Source organism: Pollicipes pollicipes, unplaced genomic scaffold, assembly GCF_011947565.3.
Source record: "Pollicipes pollicipes isolate AB1234 unplaced genomic scaffold, Ppol_2.1 Scaffold_4881;HRSCAF=5763_pilon_pilon_pilon, whole genome shotgun sequence".
NCBI lineage: Eukaryota > Metazoa > Arthropoda > Thecostraca > Pollicipedomorpha > Pollicipedidae > Pollicipes > Pollicipes pollicipes.
The window spans coordinates 17,516,463-17,535,385 of NW_023596576.1; the positions used below are offsets into that span (position 1 = coordinate 17,516,463).

An 18,923-nucleotide genomic window follows, 5' to 3' on the forward strand; every position below is an offset into this window, starting at 1 on the left:
GGGATGACTTCAGAATTACTTCCTCGGGTAAGGCCGGGGTGACTTCAGAATTACTACCTCGGGTAAGGCCGGGGTGACTTCAGAATTATTACCTCGGGTAAAGCCGGGGTGACTTCAGAATCGACCCCGTGCTCATTGAATCACGATAGAATGGATATTGCTTTGCAATTTAGCCGCGAGTCGCAGTGGGAGCTGCCAACCAAATCATCGGCGAAACGAATTAAAGAGAGACGTAAGCAGCAGGTAGCCCTATGTGTAACTGTCTTCTTAAAATTGTTACTGCTCGATAATGTAATGTTTTCGCATTTGCGCCTTTTCGTCTGTAAACTGACGTGGGCCGAGTAGGGGGCGAAGATCGGCAACAAACCAGCCACGAGAATTGCTGTATTCATGAAGCAGGGGAAATGTATCGGACTCGAAATCCAACGGCACTGGTTACGAGTCCCAGAGCAGGCGCATTACTGCACCCGACTGAAATGGAAAGTCCAGCTGGCAACTGGCCAATGAGGGTCAGCCCAGGCGTGGGACGGCCGCGCCGCGTCATTGTCCGGCGTACAAAACTCTCGGCGTTTACTGTCTGGCAAAAATGCGGAGGCCAAATTTTCTGCTGAACTGGACGGCACGACCTGGGTAATAGGTTCAGGGTACTTGCAACAAGCTATGCTTAGCAGTTACTCCGAACCCAAGGCCACCTATGCATAGCATGCGGAGCCAGTTCATGAAAAACACAGCTCGTTAGAGTTGGCACTCTGTACAAAATGTGATGACAAGACATGAAAGGATGTACCTTTCCCTCTCACTTTTGGCTCATGCCTCTGGAATTGAAGTTCTATCCAGAAAGTTCTAAGTAGGCCCTTTAGCACATTAAAATTTGGGCGCCCTTTACTCGAAAGGCCACGTGTCACGTGATGTTCAAGGGCACGATGAACCAAGTCGAACATGTATGATACATCAAGCCTTCATCGCAAAATTCTGCGTCAACTGGGAGTTTCACGATCGGGTGGGGGAGGGGAGGGAGGGAACCATATTTTGTATTCGTCAATCAGTGTTCGATCAGTGTTCAAATAGCAATCAGTGTTCAGTGCGGGCTCTGATTCTAGAAACCAATAGATTCAGAAAGTGAGGAAAAACTCTGGGAAAATCGAGCGACGACCCCAGCCCAGGTGAATAGGCCGCACAAAGCTCGGGCCAAGAGACCCCTAAACCCAGACGGAACGCGTTCCAAGTTCACGTAGGATGACGTCCTGCCATCCTGGGCAAAGCTGTTCCCCAAGCTTAGGCAAACAGACTCCATGCCTGGGATCAGGGGCACCCCAGACACAAGGATGCAGACAGTGTACTAGTTAACGTATAATGTACCATAAAACCAAGGTCTGAATCCGGTCCTGGCGCAATATGGAAAGGAATCTGACGGTATTTTTCACGAAATTGCTGAAATAACTCAAGGCAGAGGCTCCATATGGAAGCACATTGGGGGAGGGCTACCGCCATCTAGGCTTCGATGGCTAACATACGTATACCTTTCACACCGCTAGGTCACGAATATTCTTCCAGATCTATTTTGCGCCACCTATACTATTTCGCTGCTGCCGATAGTGACACCTCGGTACCTTTCTAGTTGCATATTTGCGTCTTAAGGATATTTTGATACTCGCAAGCGTCTTAAACTCAGGGAGCCTCCAGACTTACAGTTGGAGCCTTCCTGGAGCGAGCAAAAGCACAGGGCCTCGTGTAGCCTTGGTCTGAAGGTGCTTTTGACCAGAAAAAGCTCCTATTTCGCCAGCTGTGTACTGCCAGTTGCCGCCGTGACGGTGGTTCGTAACTTGGAAAAATGACAATAACGGAGACTTCACTACTTTTTTATGTCGCGGTACATTAAGACATCAAAAGTCGTGCATCAAGGGTTTTAATCGCACAGATTGGTGGGTATACGTTCTAAAGTGCGTCCAGGAAAGCGCATACTGAATGCATACGCCGGCAATAAAAGCACTCGTGGATGGCCTCTGACTGCAATTCGACAGCGATCAGCCACAGACTGTAGCCCGACTGCAACCAGCTGCCACCTCCTCACCTTCACGCTGGAACCCCACACACCGGGCTCTTGTCGCAACCGGCCACCGGAAGAGGACGGTCTTCGGCCGCCCCAGTCCCCACCCAACGCTACCTCAGCACATACAGCATCCTGCTTAAAGCACGCATAGCCTCTGCTACAAGGTGAGCGGGCGCAGGACTACCGAGTGGTCAGCAATTAGTGGGTGGGCGCTGCACGGCAGGAACTAAACGCCCAAAACAAAACAAAGCATGCCAACATCCCTCATTGCAAACTTGCACACACACGGTGGAGCTCCTGAAAAGATTTAACGGTGCAACATTTGTTTGTAAGGTTTCGGTTTAGTTTAGCTCACGGGTGTCGAGTTGTGTTCTTTTGTGAATCTTCCGTCCCCGTCCCCCACAACCAAAATGCACGCCGCCTTCCATGATCGTCATAGAAGAGCGCCATCGGCGCCTTAAGGTGGCCTCTAAAGGGGCGTTTCCACGTGTCGATCAGAAGAGACGCGTGCGTCCAGAGCCTGCTTCCTGGGTCTAGCCCTGTATGACTTCTATACTGCTTAAATTAAAGACTTTTATAAATTATCAAAATTAAAAAGGTATATTGTCTTCAATCAAAATAAAGTGGGCTAAATCCGGTGAAAAAATCGGAGGGGAAGGGGAGTAGGTTGTCGGGCCTTTGGCTTCCGCCCCTCCCTCCCAATAATCCACAAAAAATGACACCCTTGGCTTAGCCTAAACGCTTCAGGTCAGCAACGACAATTTCAGAGCGAGGGCTTCTGGCAGGAGATGAGTGGTGGGGCAGTTCTGCGATTACCGCAGGCTGTCCCCGTTGCTGAGTTGTATCCCACATAGGAACCGGTCTTCAGGGCTGGTGCAGGTGCTCGGGCGGGATTCCCACTGGGACGGTCGTGACGCTGACACAAGGCTGAGGTTGGGTGGTGAAGCAGCAGGGTGGGGGTGATTGCAGTGTTTTAGATTGTGCTTTGGGTCAGAGCGCCACAAAGTTCCCCGTCATACCAAACAGGCTATTTAGAGGTCCTAATGCCGACACGGATAGGAGAAAAATATTCCTACCCGGTCAGACCCCAGTGGACAAGCTATTCAAGACACGAACTTGGCAAAACAACTGCGCCACCTGGGCCTGTATATAAACGTGGTCTTACAAAATTATGAATGTCTACAAAGTGAGCTGTATTTCGAAAATTAACGCTTGAGGCTGGGAGAGCAAGCTTCACTCTTCTTTATAACATGCATGATAGCCTTGCGGTTCTCCTAAATGTAGTGCCCACGTCATGTAATCGGAAACGAGTCGCACTACAGCGCAATGCATGGCTACTTAAATGGAAATAGCCAATAATATCAACCAGAGACACTGATGCTTTCTTACATGAAAGGCACTGCAGCGATTTTCGCAAACGGAAGCGAGTTATAAATATCTAAGCAAAGTTTTGTGATGCATTTTTCCATGTGAAAACATAAGAAATGCCTGGTAGCTTTGCCTTCATGCTTGTCAGAGCACGGGCCAGTTGGTTGGCCGGCACTCAGCGCCTTTCGCGCCAGCCGGGCCGGTGAGAAGGAGGGACCGACGCAGCCGTGGATCCAAGCAGAACCAACATAGAAAGTGGTAAGTCCCAGGACGGAGAGAACGCATGCTTTCCCCATGGCTTGCATTTGGGGAAGGAGAGCAGTCAGCATTCTTATAATTTGACTACCATCAAGGTTAGACGCTGTGCCTGGGTTTTCCCCGTAGGCGTTCTGTCAGAGGGAGGCTGGTATGGCACAGGGGCCACGTCTGCCGGCCTGAGCTCACGTCCCGCGTCACAGGGAGGCTGGTGTGGTAGAAGGGCCACGTCTGCCGGCCTGAGCTCACGTCCTGCGTCACAGGGAGGCTGGTATGGCACAGGGGCCACGTCTGCCGGCCTGAGCTCACGTCCCGCGCCACAGAGAGGCTGGTGTGGTAGAAGGGCCACGTCTGCCGGCCTGAGCTCACGTCCTGCGTCACAGGGAGGCTGGTGGACAGGGGGCCACGTCTGCCGGCCTGAGCTCACGTCCCGCGTCACAGAGAGGCTGATGTGATAGACGGGCCACGTCTGCCGGCCTGAGCTCACGTCCTGCGTCACAGGGAGGCTGGTATGGCACAGGGGCCACGTCTGCCGGCCTGAGCTCACGTCCCGCGTCACAGAGAGGCTGGTGTGGTAGAAGGGCCACGTCTGCCGGCCTGAGCTCACGTCCCGCGTCACAGAGAGGCTGGTGTGATAGAGGGGTAGCATCTGCTGGCCTGACCTCACGTCACGCGTCACAATAAGACAAAAATATCGACAGGTCAAAGAAAAAACAACTGGGTTACTAAAATAAACGTAAAAATGAGTAATGTGCTCACTTAAATTGGTCTGTGTGTGCAAGTTTTATAATGTTAGATTGTTTAGAACGAGCAGCAAGGTCCAAACGCGAAATAATTTTCCAATGTTATGTAAGTTGTTGAGTGCATTTGTGAGAAACAATATTCACATGGATAAGACAGTAGTAATAGCTCTTTTTCTCGGAGAAAAAACCGGGAGAATGGAGATTTAGATGGGTTCGATATTTCGACAATACGCCTTTATGAAAACAATAGCAGAAGTATGTACTTCTGCTATAGTTTCAATAAGTACATATTGCCGAAGTATCGATCCGTCGTTATTGGCATTCTTCCGGTTTTTCTCCGAGAAATACGGCTATTACTGCTGCCTTAATTTTGCAACGTGGTAAATCCTGATTTTGAGATAGATATAAGATGCAATTTTAATCTAGCATGTTTAAGGGGCCATCCATAACCTACGTTACGTATGTTTCCTCATTTCTCAACCCCTTCTTCATGGTTGCACACTGGTTGCATTGAGTGAAACCGGCTCCTTCTGGTTGCGCTGTGCTATAAGTACGTAACGTCTCAAAAATAAGGTCCGTTGGGCCTCAAATTGAGATGGAGGTGTGATGGAAACGACATGTGATAGAAATGAGGTGTTGCAGAAATGAAGGACGTGCTGCTTGTCATAAAAGAAAGCCAACGCTATCCGGTGTCAAAATGCTTTAAAACATTTTTTGGAGGTTTTCACATTCCTTGCAACCCAACCACGCATGAGTAAAATCTTACGCAATCAAAAAAACCCTCCCCCTTATTGCCACTCGGCTATGCTCTGTCACAATTCCCTCCCCTCCCATGCGTAACGTAATTTAAGCATGTCCTCCAATTAACATTCCGAGAGCGTTCGTTGTCGACAGACTTCCGGCTCATCCGCGATCTCTCGCACCTCCAGGGTCTCGCCAACAAGTCTGATAATCATCCGCTAGATGACAGCACCAATGGGAAGGCCGCTTTTTGCAGGCGCCGATTGACAGCGCCTGGGTTGGGAGTTGCGAGCGTGGCCGCCTTCCCACGCCCCTCCCGGCCGTCCCGCCGGCCCTGGGGCGGGGCGGGGCGTGTTGCCGCACGACCGGCGTGTCACGTTAACTCCCAGACCCGCGCCAGAGGCTCGGCTGGTCGCGGCCGACTCCGTGAACGGACCACGGACGGCCCTGTGGATGGACCCCGCACGGACGGCCCTGTGACCGGCACAGGTCTCAGGCAGCCGCCGGCACCCGGCCGATCAGGGGCGGTTAGATGCACAGGGAACTCCGCTCTCCGGGCGTCACAAGCAGCCGCCGTTAGCGGTTTCTCTGCCACGTAATGATGGTGCTACACTCCGCTAATTGGTATGGGCCTGCGTGATTAAAGGCTGCATTGGTGGCGGATATATATGACTTTGCTGTTGTACAATACTACCAGGTGATAATTCAGTGGGTGTTGGGGTTACTCAACGGGTAATTTATGCCACTTGATCACGGATATCAGCGTGAAGGATTGCACCAGATGGAAGTGCGGCAGGACTTAATAGCTATCTGGTTAGTGTTGCAAATAGCTGTGAGTAGATCTGGCTGAAGTGGAGCCTTTCCCAGAGCCGTCAGGCAGGCCTAGGCAAGAGCTCTCTCTCTTTCTCTCTCTCTCTCTCTCTCTCTCTCTCTCTCTCTCTCTCTCTCTCTCTCTCTCTCTCTCTCTCTCTCTCTCTCTCTCTCTCTCTCTCTCTCTCTCTCTTCTCTCTCTCTCTCTCTCTCTATCTCTCTCTCTCTCTCTCTCCTCTCTCTCTCTCTCTCTCTCTCTCCCTCTCTCTCTCTCTCCTCTCTCTCTCTCTCTCTCCTCTCTCTATCTCTCTCTCTCTCTCTCTCTCTCTCTCTCTCTCTCTCTCTCTCCCTCTCTCTCTCTCTCTCTCTCTCTCTCTCTCTCTCTCTCTCTCTCTCTCTCTCTCTCTCTCTCCCTTTTCCTGGATTTCTACTCCTTTGCCCCTCTGTTTCTCTGCCACTCTGTTCCCCCGTTCCTCCGTCTGTCCCTCTGACTCCGTCTCCTCTGTGCCTCGTCGCTCTGCCTGTCCGTCTCTCTGCCTCTCTCCCAAGATAACGCTGGTGCCATCCATGTCTGCATCAAGCCATCCGCCCATGTTTTCCTCTCTAGAGCATCACTCCATCGTGACTCCACAGCGCACAAACCGCCGCTCGGACATGACCTGAGGTCACGGCGTGACCGGACACATGTCCGCCCGACCACTGACGGCCTCACTTCACACCTCCTCCGCGGTCATCTCCGGCGCTGGAACAACACTCGCCATTCATGACTGGTGCTCGTGCTCGTAACCAGTCGCGCGCCGGGATCATTCAATTACCTCCACACGTCGTACATCACGAGCGGAATTCGTCGGCCGGCCGGCAGAGGTCGTTCCCACACGCCGCCGCGGCGCGCCCGGCGGCGGTGCGGGGCTCATAGCGGCCCGGCTGCGAGCGGCGGACAACGCAGCCGGAGCGTTACCCCTCCCCTACTCCACCCGGTGCTCCGCCGGCCTCAGCGACGAGGAGCTGTGCCAGAGAGGGAGCACCTGGCGGCGATCTGCTGGTCCTCAAGCCTTTAGCACGGCTGATCAGCACAGCTAAGGGATGGTTCACGAAAGTGATAAGCTACTTATGCAACCGTTTGGTTGATATATTTGGCATGGCGGGCGGTGTCTAAATCTTTCAGCTCGGCTCGGCACTAACGAGGGAGGAGGGTAATAGGAGGGAGAGGACGTCCCGTTTGTCATCTGCCAAAGGGGAACGTATGCTTTTGACCGCAGTTAGATTTTAAAGGGCTCCATGATGCTTGCTACCACTCAGAACATTTCATCGCATCAAAAATACGGTCTTTAGGCGCGTAGGTGGTGATGCATGCCTCTGTTGGAGACCCAACATCAGCATCTGGCCAACATCAGGCCCATTGGTAAACAGGAGGTCTCAAGAAAAGCACAAAAAGCTTCGTCAGCCCAAGAGGACTGGGCAGAGGAGACTGGGCAGACGTGAGAGGCCCCAGGCCAAGAGAAGGCCTATACTGTCACACACACACACACACACACACACACACACACACACACACACACACACACACACACACACACACACACACACACACACACACACACACACACACACACACACACACACACACACACACACACACACACGCGCGCGCGCGCGCGCGCGCGCGCATCTATCTATATATACGCTAAGAAGATCCACTTCTTACAAAGGTGTGCAAAACCTCAGAAAAGAAAATATGTAGGGATCGTAATTGGACTCCAGTTCTTCCTTAGAAGGCCACAACATCTGCTTGCCCGTCGGAAAAAGTCGATGGAGCGTCCCTGCTCCAGCGCCCCTGCAGGCCTTTCAGCACAAGTATATATGCTGAAATGATGCGGCATCTCCTAACTCACTGTAACAAATTCGAGTGTGCTGAAAATGCATTGAATGGAAAGGCAACACAGACATGACACTGATATCTCGAGACCATGCCAAGAAATTAAGCGGCACTTGTTCTGAAACAGCATGAAGAGTGCGTGATTCGTGGTCACGAAGGTGGTGACCGTTCCAGCTGCGTGTGGTCGCTCAGTCATAATATGGTGCTCCGTTCACTCCTGAAGCGCATGTTCGCCCAGCCCTGATGTGGTGCCCCGCTCATTCCTGAAGCGCATGGTCGCCCAGCCCTGGTGTGGTGCCCCGTTCACTCCTGAAGCCCGTGGTCGCCCGTCCCTGATGTGGTGCCCCGTTCACTCCTGAAGCACATGGTCACCAGCCCTGGTGTGGTGCCTCGCTCACTCCTGAAGCGTATGGTTTCCCGTCCCTGAAGTGGTGCCCCATTCACTCCTGAAGCGCATGGTCGCCCATCCCTGGTGTGATGCCCAGTGCACTCCTGAAGCGTATGGTCGCCCACCCCTGATGTGGTGCCCCGCTCACTCCTGAAGCGTATGGTCGCCCATCCCTGATGTGGTGCCCCGCTCACTCCTGAAGCGTATGGTCGCTATCTCTGATGTGGTGCCCCGTTCACTCCTGAAGCGCATGGTCGCCCATCCCTGGTGTGTTGCCCCGCTCACTCCTGAAGCGTATGGTCGCCCATCCCTGATGTGGTGCCCCGTTCACTCCTGAAACGCATGGTCGCCCATCCCTGACGTGGTGCTCTGCTTGCTCCCGAAGCGCCTCGCTTGCAGCTCCGTCAACGACGCCAGCAGCCACAATAGGCCACGTCCGGCGGCAAATAACTCATAGCGCGCGGCGACAAGAACTGAGCAATTCTTGACTAATGGCTGTTCGTGAGCATCATTATCGCGTGTGAATACCGATAATTAATTCGCTTCTTTCGGTCATGAATGTTCCATTGACTCTCATTAAACTTCTATTATTGTATGGCACCCAGCACTTTTTCTATTTGGACAATGGAATGTTGAACAGCTGTACACTCGCGATGTTCATAACAGGCACCATATCGCGCACCACTTCCGTGAAAGCGTGTTCGGTGCTGATAAGCCGCAGAGCGCTTCACCACGAGTTTGCAGACAGTCACCAGTCACTCCTCTCCCGCAGTCGTAGTGGGAGGAGGTTCGGGTGGCGACCCGGTCAGCCACCCCGTCACAGATGGGAACGGCGCGAATTGGAGACAAATGGCCGACACAATGCTAATTCGCCCTGCATTCTACACGTGCCGCTGATGGATGGCGACGATGACGGCGCGCCGCCAGCCGGGTTTTTCCGCGGGGTCCCGCGGCGCCGGCTGTGCTGCGGGCCAGGCCAGGGCGACCGAGGGGCGGCGCCGACTGCAGAAGACGTCATCATGTATTTTGGGAGGTATCCGCTGAAGCGCGCCCAACCAGGGCAACGGGCTCTGCTGGCCGCAACCGGGTTCGTGGGAGGCACTTCAGCTATAGAGCATGTGATACCGCGTGGAGCAAGGTCATTCAGAAAACTCGGCATCGAAACAGGGCGAGAACAAATTTGTCTGACAATGCTGCAACCGAGGAGAAACGAAGCTCAGCCGAGCATGCTTCCGTTCTTTCCGTGCTGTACAGGCCAGCATCTACGCGTCTACGTCTACGTTTACGTCTACGGCGTCTACTTCACGGCTCAAAAGAGATATGTTGGCGGACACGGCAACAGCTACATCTCCCCGCGTCTTTTTTTCATTTTCCCTTCCGCCTTATTGCTTGCGCTTTATCGGTGCAACGGGTTCCTGCCTATATGTTCTCTTTCTCCCTTCATTCTTCCCGTTCTCAGCTCTTTTTTAATTTGTTCCTACATTCTCATCACGTGTCCTGTCCCGTTCGGGCTGGTCGCCTCACCTCCCTAATGCTCTCCTTTTCTCTCTTCTCCCCTCGCCTTCCCTCTCCTCTTCCCTTTCTTCTCCTTTCCCCTCTTCCCTCCCCTCTCCTCTCCCCTCTCTTCTCCTCTCCATCTCCTCTCTTCTCCCCTCTCCTCTCCTCTTTCCACTCCTCTCCTCCCTACTCGTCTACTCTGCTTTTATCACTCCATCTGTCCCGCTCTCATCTCCTCTCACCGACTTAGGGGATAAGCGGATGCACCAGCAGGCACCTCTGCTAACAGCCGCCCCCGACTGACGTCCATACAACTGTCAGCAGCGATCTTATCTGGACACATTGGGTCCAGCTGACCGTGGCGCTATTGCAGCTGACGCGCTTGATGCAATTCTCTGATCTCGTCTGTTTGAATCAGGCTCAGCCACCCACAATGATAAAGACTGACAGTGTGTTTTTTTAGTGACAACGTCAGTAAATCTTCTTGGACATCGGAACACTTTCAAGCGTTATAATTCGTCGAAATGTCTGCTGCTATTAAGCTTCGAACTGAACGCGTGCATTTCACTGAACTCGCTTGTCGCACATGGCGCTTCTGCTTCTGACCATGCATATCAACCACCAAGCTCGTTGACTCGTGGTAAAATAGGACAGTTAAGACGGCCCAGCCGTTTATGAAATGCAGGCTTGTGCGAATTTTGTGACGTTAGACCACGGCTGAGCGACAGCAGTGTTCACTTGGATGGATTTGAGAAAACGAGCCATATCAAATATATGAGCGATTAAGGACATGGAATGTGTTTGTTTCTTATGCTCAAGAAATAATCTGCCCACTGCGCTGCCAAACGTTGATCTTTCCGTCTTGCATGATCTTAAACAAAACGTGCCTATCCATTTTTGTGCTCTATAGTCTTAGCTCGGTCCTGCATGCAAGAACACTGGCATTAAGTGTTCTAGGCGCACTTGGCGGTGATCAGGTCGCCACGCGTTTTCAGAAACCGTGCATCGGGCGCTTCGTGTCTTCAGAAACCGCACATCGAACTCCAGGCGTCTTCTGAAACCATACATTTGTGGCGTGCGTCGTTGTTCGACAGCACAGCCAGCCATTCGAGCAGCAAAAAGCTGAATGCGAGATGAGGCCTGGCATTAATGCAAGATTGCAACGTCATATCTTCAACGATGGCCATCAAACCAATTGACTGCCGGACAAGTAGCGACAAAAACCATTAACTGCGAGCTTTCCCGACAACCAATCACCGCCGCGCTGACCGCGCCGCTGTCCGCCGATTGGTGGACGGCGGCCGGCCCGAAATTTCTTGCAGATCACGTCGTCCATCGCAATCAGCGGGTCGTGACCGAAATTGGCGGCGGACGGCGTGGTTTGCAGCGTCGCGTCACGGCCCACAAAATGGCCGTCACCTGCGTCCGCCGGTGGGTCCGGCTGTCCGGTCGTTAGCGCTATTGATAGCCGCCGCCGCGGTGCATACGAAGCAGCGGCGTGCGGCGCGCTGGACAGAGTGTCGGTCGAGCGTCAGGCTGTTCGCCGCCGCCGCCGCCGCCGCCCGCGCAGCGGAGAAGCCGGCACCGGCGCTGGAAATGAGCGGACTCCTGCTACGGGTGGTGGTGCGAGTGTGGACCAGACTAAACCGAGCCAGGCCAAACTAGGCCCGGGCAGAGGAGAGCAGGGGGAAGGAACAGAACGAAGCAGCACCCGATCGGAACAGAACACAACTCAACAGACCCAAACCAAGGAGAACAGATCATGTTAGACGGGACCATCCCGGGCGGCACCTATGGCCGCGCATCACTGGAGTGCGGACGTGTGCACTGGCGCTGGGAGATGCAACGAAAATCGCCTGCAGAGACAGATGTGATGATGGCGAGGCCCCGCCTCCAATCTCTCTGCTCTGTGCGGCCACCCGACAGCGCTAAATCCAGCGTGCTTTGTTGAGGTGTGAACCCAACGTGCTTTGCTGAGGTGTGAACCCAGCGTGCTCTGCTGAGGTACCATCAAGGCACTTTGTTTTCTCTCTCGGTAGACCCCGGCCGCTCCCCACTCTCCCTGGTCCCGAATTCCAAAACCTGTTTGCCTGCAGAACAGCGGGAGATGACGTCAGGGACGGTACCGGTGTGAGACGCTCGCGGTGTGACTACAGCCAGAGTGCACAGGAAGACCTGATGACATACTGGCCGGCGGAATACATCCCCCATGCGTCGGAACTCGAAGACCAACAAACGTAGGAGGAAAGAGCGGTGAAATGGGTTGCGGGAACCTATTCCGAGAACCAGCGCAATGGTGAGAGTGGGCTCGAAATCTGTTTATTACTTCTGGTGTCGAACGTTCTTCTGGAAACTTCGTTATCTTTACTTTGCAATTTGTCGGAATCGCATTGTTTTTATTCGAATTTCCACCGGTTTCTTGAAAAATTACCTCATTTTTTAGAACAATACTGAACACAGGACAACATCGTCAGATAGCAGCTGACACCTAACGCAGAAAACAAAGCATTACTCATGCGCCGTTCTAGTTTGCATGTCCGCAAGTGTGGACTCCTGAGCTGTCTCTGTAGATTTCGCTACATGCGGCGCCAACGGCCTAAACTACGATGCCGTCCAGACGTCGTCAAAATAAAGAAGTAGACCGTAGAAAGGGATATGCCGTTTGAAGCACGCCATGAAATCCAATAGTTACAATAGCCCAGGGACACTGTTCGCGGCTAACAATGAGAGGGGACAGGGAAAAATGTTACAGCAAATAATCGGTTGTTGCAACAGACCTACCTCAAATTACGCTCCAGAACAAATTTCCCAGATTTAGTCACTTTTGTCCCAAAATGGGGAGAGGTGGGGCTGAAACACCCAACGCAACAGGAAATTACGACTGCAAGAACCGCTCAAAAGAAAGCAAAAAATTTGAGGGTGAGGATAGCATAATTTCAGCAAAGATATTTAACGTATGTCAAGCAAACTGCACGTCAAAATGGGTTATATCTTTATGAACATAATTTCCTCCTTTTGCTCATTATTTCCTACTTCCGTTGTTTGAATACGTTTCTTCTACCTAAATGTCAAAAGCATCCTTCCGGTTACAGCGTCTGCCTCTCAACTTATCCCTGACGGGATGAGTGGATTTGGGTAGCTTTGGTGCTCGCTGTTATATCGCAGGAGCAGCTATATATATATATATATATATATATATATATATATATATATATATATATATATAGCTGCTCCTGACTGACCTATAGTGGGTGGCAGCGGCGACTCAAGATCAGCTGAGGTCGGAGGGCGGGGTGGGCCGTGCAGAGCATTGCGACACGCTAAAGCTTCGCCACCAAATTCTGCCGTTGAACTGGAATTTTACGATGGAATGATGGGAGTGAGTGTTCACACAACGAACATCGCTTAGTGTAAACAGTGATCCCAGAAATCAGTTAAGCAATAAGATCTGAGCTTATAAGGCAATAACTCGCTTATATCCTGTGAAACCATGTAACTGTTATATTTCTCAGTGATCCATTCTTTAATTTACATCGCGAGAGACAAGACTTTGCAACGGATGGCCTAACCTGACGTGGCCTGGCCGGTCCGGTTCGGTCCGCGCCGGTCCAAGCTTGGGCCACCCTGACTGGCGCGGTGTGCCGGGGCGCAACCCAACGTGGTGCGCGCTGATTGGCCAGTGGTCACGTGACCCGTGTCTGGGTCGGGTCGCGGTGGTATAGGGAGCGGGAATAGACGAGAGGATCCGGGTGAGTGCGGGCGCGGGAGGTGTCGGCTTCCAGCGAAGCTGACCGTGAAAGTTTGTGATACACTCACATGATGACAACTGTGCTGGGATGCTCCATGCTAAAGCGTGGAGAAGATAAGCTGGCACCCCAAACCTGCCTATCGAAAGAATGGGGTCACACTTGTTACCAACGGAGCGCATGTATGTGAAAGGACAATAAACAGGGTGGTGACGGCCGAGCGGCACGCCTGCCACTCAGCTCGGTGCTGACAGCTGGCGCAGGCCGCGGCGGTGCCGGTGTGGCGATGGAGTACCCAGCACCGCACTGCTGCCGGTCCGTCGCGCCGACCTTCGATGTCCCCCGCCGCCGCTGCACGCTGACCCGAACGGCAGACAAGGTCACGGCACGGGGCGTGATGTGGCCGACGGCCGCGGTGGCTGGCGGTCGCGCTTTGGGGGCGGTCCTGTCGCTGCTCCGACACGCGGAGGGTGATCTAATGCTTCCCACAGGTTCTGTGAGGGCGCTCTGAGAGCTCTCTGATGTACTCTGAGGGCACTATGGCGCACTCGGAGGGAGCTCTGAGGGCGTTGTGGTGCACTCTGAGGGCGCTCTGAGGGCTCTCTGTGGTGCACTTGAGGGCACTATGGCGCACTCGGAGGGAGCTATGAGGGCTTGTGGTGCACTCTGAGGGCGCTCTGAGGGCGCTCTGGTGCACTCGGAGAGTGCTATGGTGCACTCTGAGGGCACTCCACGTGTGCCTTTCCGCTGCGGAGCGGACGTCGCCCACGGCCTTCCGTGGTGTCGTGGCGGCTCGCGGTCGGTGACTGAATACTGTCCCGCAGCCAACGGCAAACGCACCGTTGCATGTAGCAAGAGCGACACTTCCCAAAAACGATCGGAGGTGTGGGTTTCAGCACTTTTCCGTTTTGATGTCATTTTTTCCGGCAGCGCCACAGGGAACTGGAATACCAAAACTGATGGGGATAAGGCCCTCAAACACATTTATCAAACCTGCCGAACGTTTCGCTGTTGCCTTTTTGTGCGTCTTCACTCAAGGCGTGTGTTTAGAGCCCTGGCATGCGTATTACACAGCAGCAATGGCCTAAGACAGACCCGTCAAGTGGTTGCGCTGTGATTAGTTTAGTTCCATGGACATGAGACGTTTGAAGGGTATTAGAGAGACACGCAGTCGTCCCGAGACCTCTCTGGTTACGCAATCACGCTTTCCGTCATGATGAGCTGTTCGCCGTCTGGCAAAACGAACCATCTTTATTTGATGTATGGTAGAAAGGCATTGGACCCCTGGTTTCTTGGGTTGTGTGTTTTGAGTAACAACAATGTGCAGGCTGGCAACAGTGAGCCTGCACATTACCACAACCACGTTCATGATAACTGAGGGTTTCATCACAATTAATGTAACAAGCCGACCGAGCGAAGTCAACGGCTGTTTGGCTCTTAAGCTGTGCTGAGCTTATGAATGACCTAACTTGTCTAACTATAAATTGTGCTGCAGTCGACATGCAGGGATGTGCGAGATGATCATAATGGGATCAGCCTGCAGCGCAGTTGTGGTTTTCATCATGCTGTCTTCAGTATCTGGTGACCTGCGAAGTGATGCAATCAGCCCACTTGATGACCTGCGAGGTGATGCATTCATCCCACTTTTTTCTTACCTTTGTTGGGTGGTAATTGACGTAACTATATCATTACGATGCCATCATTTTGTGGTTAGATTATGATGCCCTTTGCCAATAAAACACTGTGTGCTGCGCTTATGGATCATCATTTTTTGTTTACTTAGTGATTAGACAGCCCCGATTCTGAATAGCAGACCACAGACGAGCAGAAACTCGGTCAGGGACAGGCCGTTTCTGTGGCGAGACACGCTTGGGAGGCCGCAGTATGTCGACGATGCCCGTGATTGTTGATAATCTGAGGACACGGTTTGGGTGTCTGGATTCCTTCAACCAGTGCACCACGATAGTGAAGTAACAGGCTGTTTAAACTGGCATTTCGTCATGCGGACCAGATGTTAACCACGCCTCAATGTTGGTTGCCCAAACCATCTCAATCTGAATGAATAACACACCCAGCTCAGGATATTTACTAGTCATAGTATAATGGCAATGAACCCGTAGAATACAGGAAACGTCTCGCCGTCCTATCATCTTAACTGTGTTTGCCGATAAGAATTAATGCTACTGTGAGGGGCTGATACATGTCCACCTCGTTGTTCGTTCAGTCTTCCAATGCTGAGTGACGTGGTATCAGTCGACGGGCTGAAACAAGAGCAGCCTATAGACACCATGATGACTAAGGACAAGTCTTCTATGAGTCAATATGAGTCAAATAGCAAACAACTATGTCACTGCTTGCGGCCACGAGGCTTGGCCAACTATAGGTGTGGGCTGAATATGATGGTTAAAGGGAACTGATCAGGAATATTGTAAGTGATTCTATGTTCGCCTCCGCCTCTCAGGCGTCCGTAATCTTGTGCAAATATTTCGGCAGACACAGTTCTGAGATCCAGTCTATGTGGTCTACCTGTTGTCCATCGACCCTGTCAGTTCCTTTTCTTGAAGTTCGTTGGTCTGCTGCTCGCCCACAGTGCCCCAGTCGTCCGTGAAGAGGCGGCATTCCGGCCCCCTTCAGAGGCCCTGCTGCTGGCCCTGCTGGAGGAGCTGCTGCTCACGCTGCTGCTGCCGCTGCTCGACTTGATGTAGCCAGGGCTCGATCCAGTCGAGCTGGTGGCGCACGTCCGCGTACACGCCGGGTACGCCGGGCACGCCGCAGCCCACGCCCCACGAGACCACGCCCAGCTGCACCCAGCGCTCAGGGTCGAGCGGGTCGCGGCAGGCGAGTGGTGAGCCGCCGTCGCCGGTGCACGTGTCCTCGCCGCCCACGCCGCCGGCACACGTGAACGACCGGTCTAGCCGGAAGTACTTGCCCAGCCGGGTCTTGCGCAGCGCGCGCTGGCAGGCCCGCCTCGGCACGTGCGGCAGCTCGATCTGCTTGAGCACCGTCTGGAAAAAGCCGTCATCGAAGGCGTCCTTGCCCCAGCCGGTGGCGAACGCAGTCGGCGCGGTTGTAGTTGACATCAGCGGTCGGCAGGCAGAGGGTGTCGATGTGCTCCTGCAGTGGCGCGGGCTCGGACAGGAACAGTAGGGCCACGTCATCGCGCAGGCGTTTCGGGTCGAAGTCGGGGTGCGGCTCGAAGCCGTCCGCCTCGATATCCAGGTGCGGCAGCACCTCAGACTCGCGCTGCGTGTCCCACTCGCCGAGCCGCACCACGAGACGCGAGCCCTCCAGGTCTTGCAGGCAGTGAGCCGCCGTCAGCACCACCTGTTGGTGGATCAGCGAGCCGCCGCACACGAAAAAGTGGCGCACCTCATCGCCCAGCTCCTCCACGCGCAGCACGGCCACCATCCAGGGGAACTCGCCGAACTGCGACTCACTCTCGTTGAAGCCGATGATACGTGCGCCGATGCCGTCCGGCCGCCGCCGGCCGCACTGCGGAACGTACGGTGGTGGCGCAGCCGGCGGCGTCGGCGCCGGCAGCGGCGCCACGCAGCACACGTCGCCAAAGCGTGCGCATTCCGAGTGCGTGAGGAAATCGTGCTCGTCTTCGAACTGCGTCTTGCCGATGCGGATGTCGAAGGCGCCCAGCTGGTCGCTTACGATGTCCTCCTCGCCGCAGCGGAAGTAGGGCACGCACTGGAACTCGCCGCGCTCGCAGGGCGTGGCCGGCTCCGGCTCCAGCCCGCTGTCGGTCTGACACCCGCCGGTCAGCGCCGCCAGGAAGTCTTGGTCGCTCAGGCTGGCTGTGTCGGTGACACTCTTGCACTTGGGCGGCGGCTGGCCGTCGTCGACAGTGCCTAACAGTGCGTCCAGCAGGGCGGCGTCGCTCGCGCTGGGACTCGGCGCGCCGGCAGGCGGCGGCGCGTCGGCGCCGCCCGTCAGTGAGTTGAGGAAGGCATCGTTGTCGGCCGAGCTCTGCGCCCACGTCGCCCGCGCAAGCACCAGGAGAAGCCAAAGCGATGGCTGCATCTGAAACGCGACAAGGGGTATGCGGACACGGGGATGAGTATGTCTTCAACTTTTAGCGCGCCGTCTGGGCTATTACGCGGTCGGCCAGCGGTCAAAACGTTCATGGGTCACCAGGCCTGCGGAGCTGGTCCCCGGTTCAGCAGTGCGTCCTGACGGGCTCCTGAGCGACCGGAGCTTGTCGGGGTGTAACGACCAGCGACTGGAGCATCAACAATTCGGTGCTCTTCGGTTTCCACGTGCTGTCATGCATGAGGCACACGTCGAGCCGGGTGCCATGCAAAGAAATCAGCTGTTTACAGATGCGAACACAGGTCGGAGGATCGGCATAAGCATGGGTTATGCGCGACACGAATGAGTGGGAGCATGTGTCCGTTCACTTAATACTCGGCCCCAAAATGCGACCGATCGCCGTTACACACCGCGAAGCATCATCGCACAACGGCCGGTCTGACTTACCGCGGTGTCGCTGCTGTGTCACTGCGCCGGAGGCTGGCCGACCACTGACTAGACTCTGCCCGGCGACGGCCTCCCCACTGTGCCTGACGGCGCTCATAAACAAACCCTCTCCCCGGAGAGCACGCATCTGCGCCGCATCGCCAGAGGCACCAGATGGCGCCAGATGACGCCAGATGATTTGGACGCCTCGTGAGTGTAGAAGCGCAGACAAACCGGACAGCTCCGGCGTTCGCGTACAAATTTCAGTTCTGGTAAAGAAGACTGGCACACCCAACAAACGCGTGTCTTCATCTAGATCGACTCCTTGGCATACATCCATTCATGGAGCGTCAAGAAAAGCGATGCTGCCGGGGTCGGATTTGGTACGGATATTGTTTCGGTAGGTGACAGGCATTGCACCTCGATGTTGCCACTATTTCTATGCCCTTTCGGATACATTGTGTGTTTACTGATCCCGTGAGTAGGTAAGTATACATTGCCTGGATTCCTTACCGCAACTGGCAAACTTGTTCCAATTCAATCTTGACGTTGATGCGTAATATCCATATTTAAAGGAGAATGCACCCGATTTCCACGATGCAATACTACGCGTCATCACCGAAATCATGTCAAACAAGCTGACTCGAGGCCAGTATCTTCTGGGGAGGATAGATTATCGACCATTGTGCATCGATTGGTGAACGTTTCGACCATTCTCCAGGCACGGAGCATTGGGTTGTCTAAAAACTAATTTCTGGTGATTTGAGACGTTTTTGGAGACATCCGACCTGGCCTAAGTTTGCCTTGTTCTAGAAAGGATAAGGTAATGGCCATGACGTATCGATTGGTAAATATTTTGAGCTGATCGGTCCCATAGGCGCAGAGCATGTGGCTGTCTGGGAAGTGATATTTGCCTGCCTGATATATGCCTGATATTTGGTGGCCTGATGACCTGATAAATGCGTTTTTGGTCACGTTTAACCTG

The 18,923-nt window shown here is 53.8% G+C and overlaps 1 pseudogene; it reads right to left on the reverse strand.

Annotated features, from left to right (window-relative positions):
- Positions 1-15,223: 15,223 nt before the first annotated feature.
- LOC119101567 (phenoloxidase-activating factor 2-like) lies at positions 15,224-18,022 on the reverse strand (annotated as a pseudogene).
- Positions 18,023-18,923: the final 901 nt, after the last annotated feature.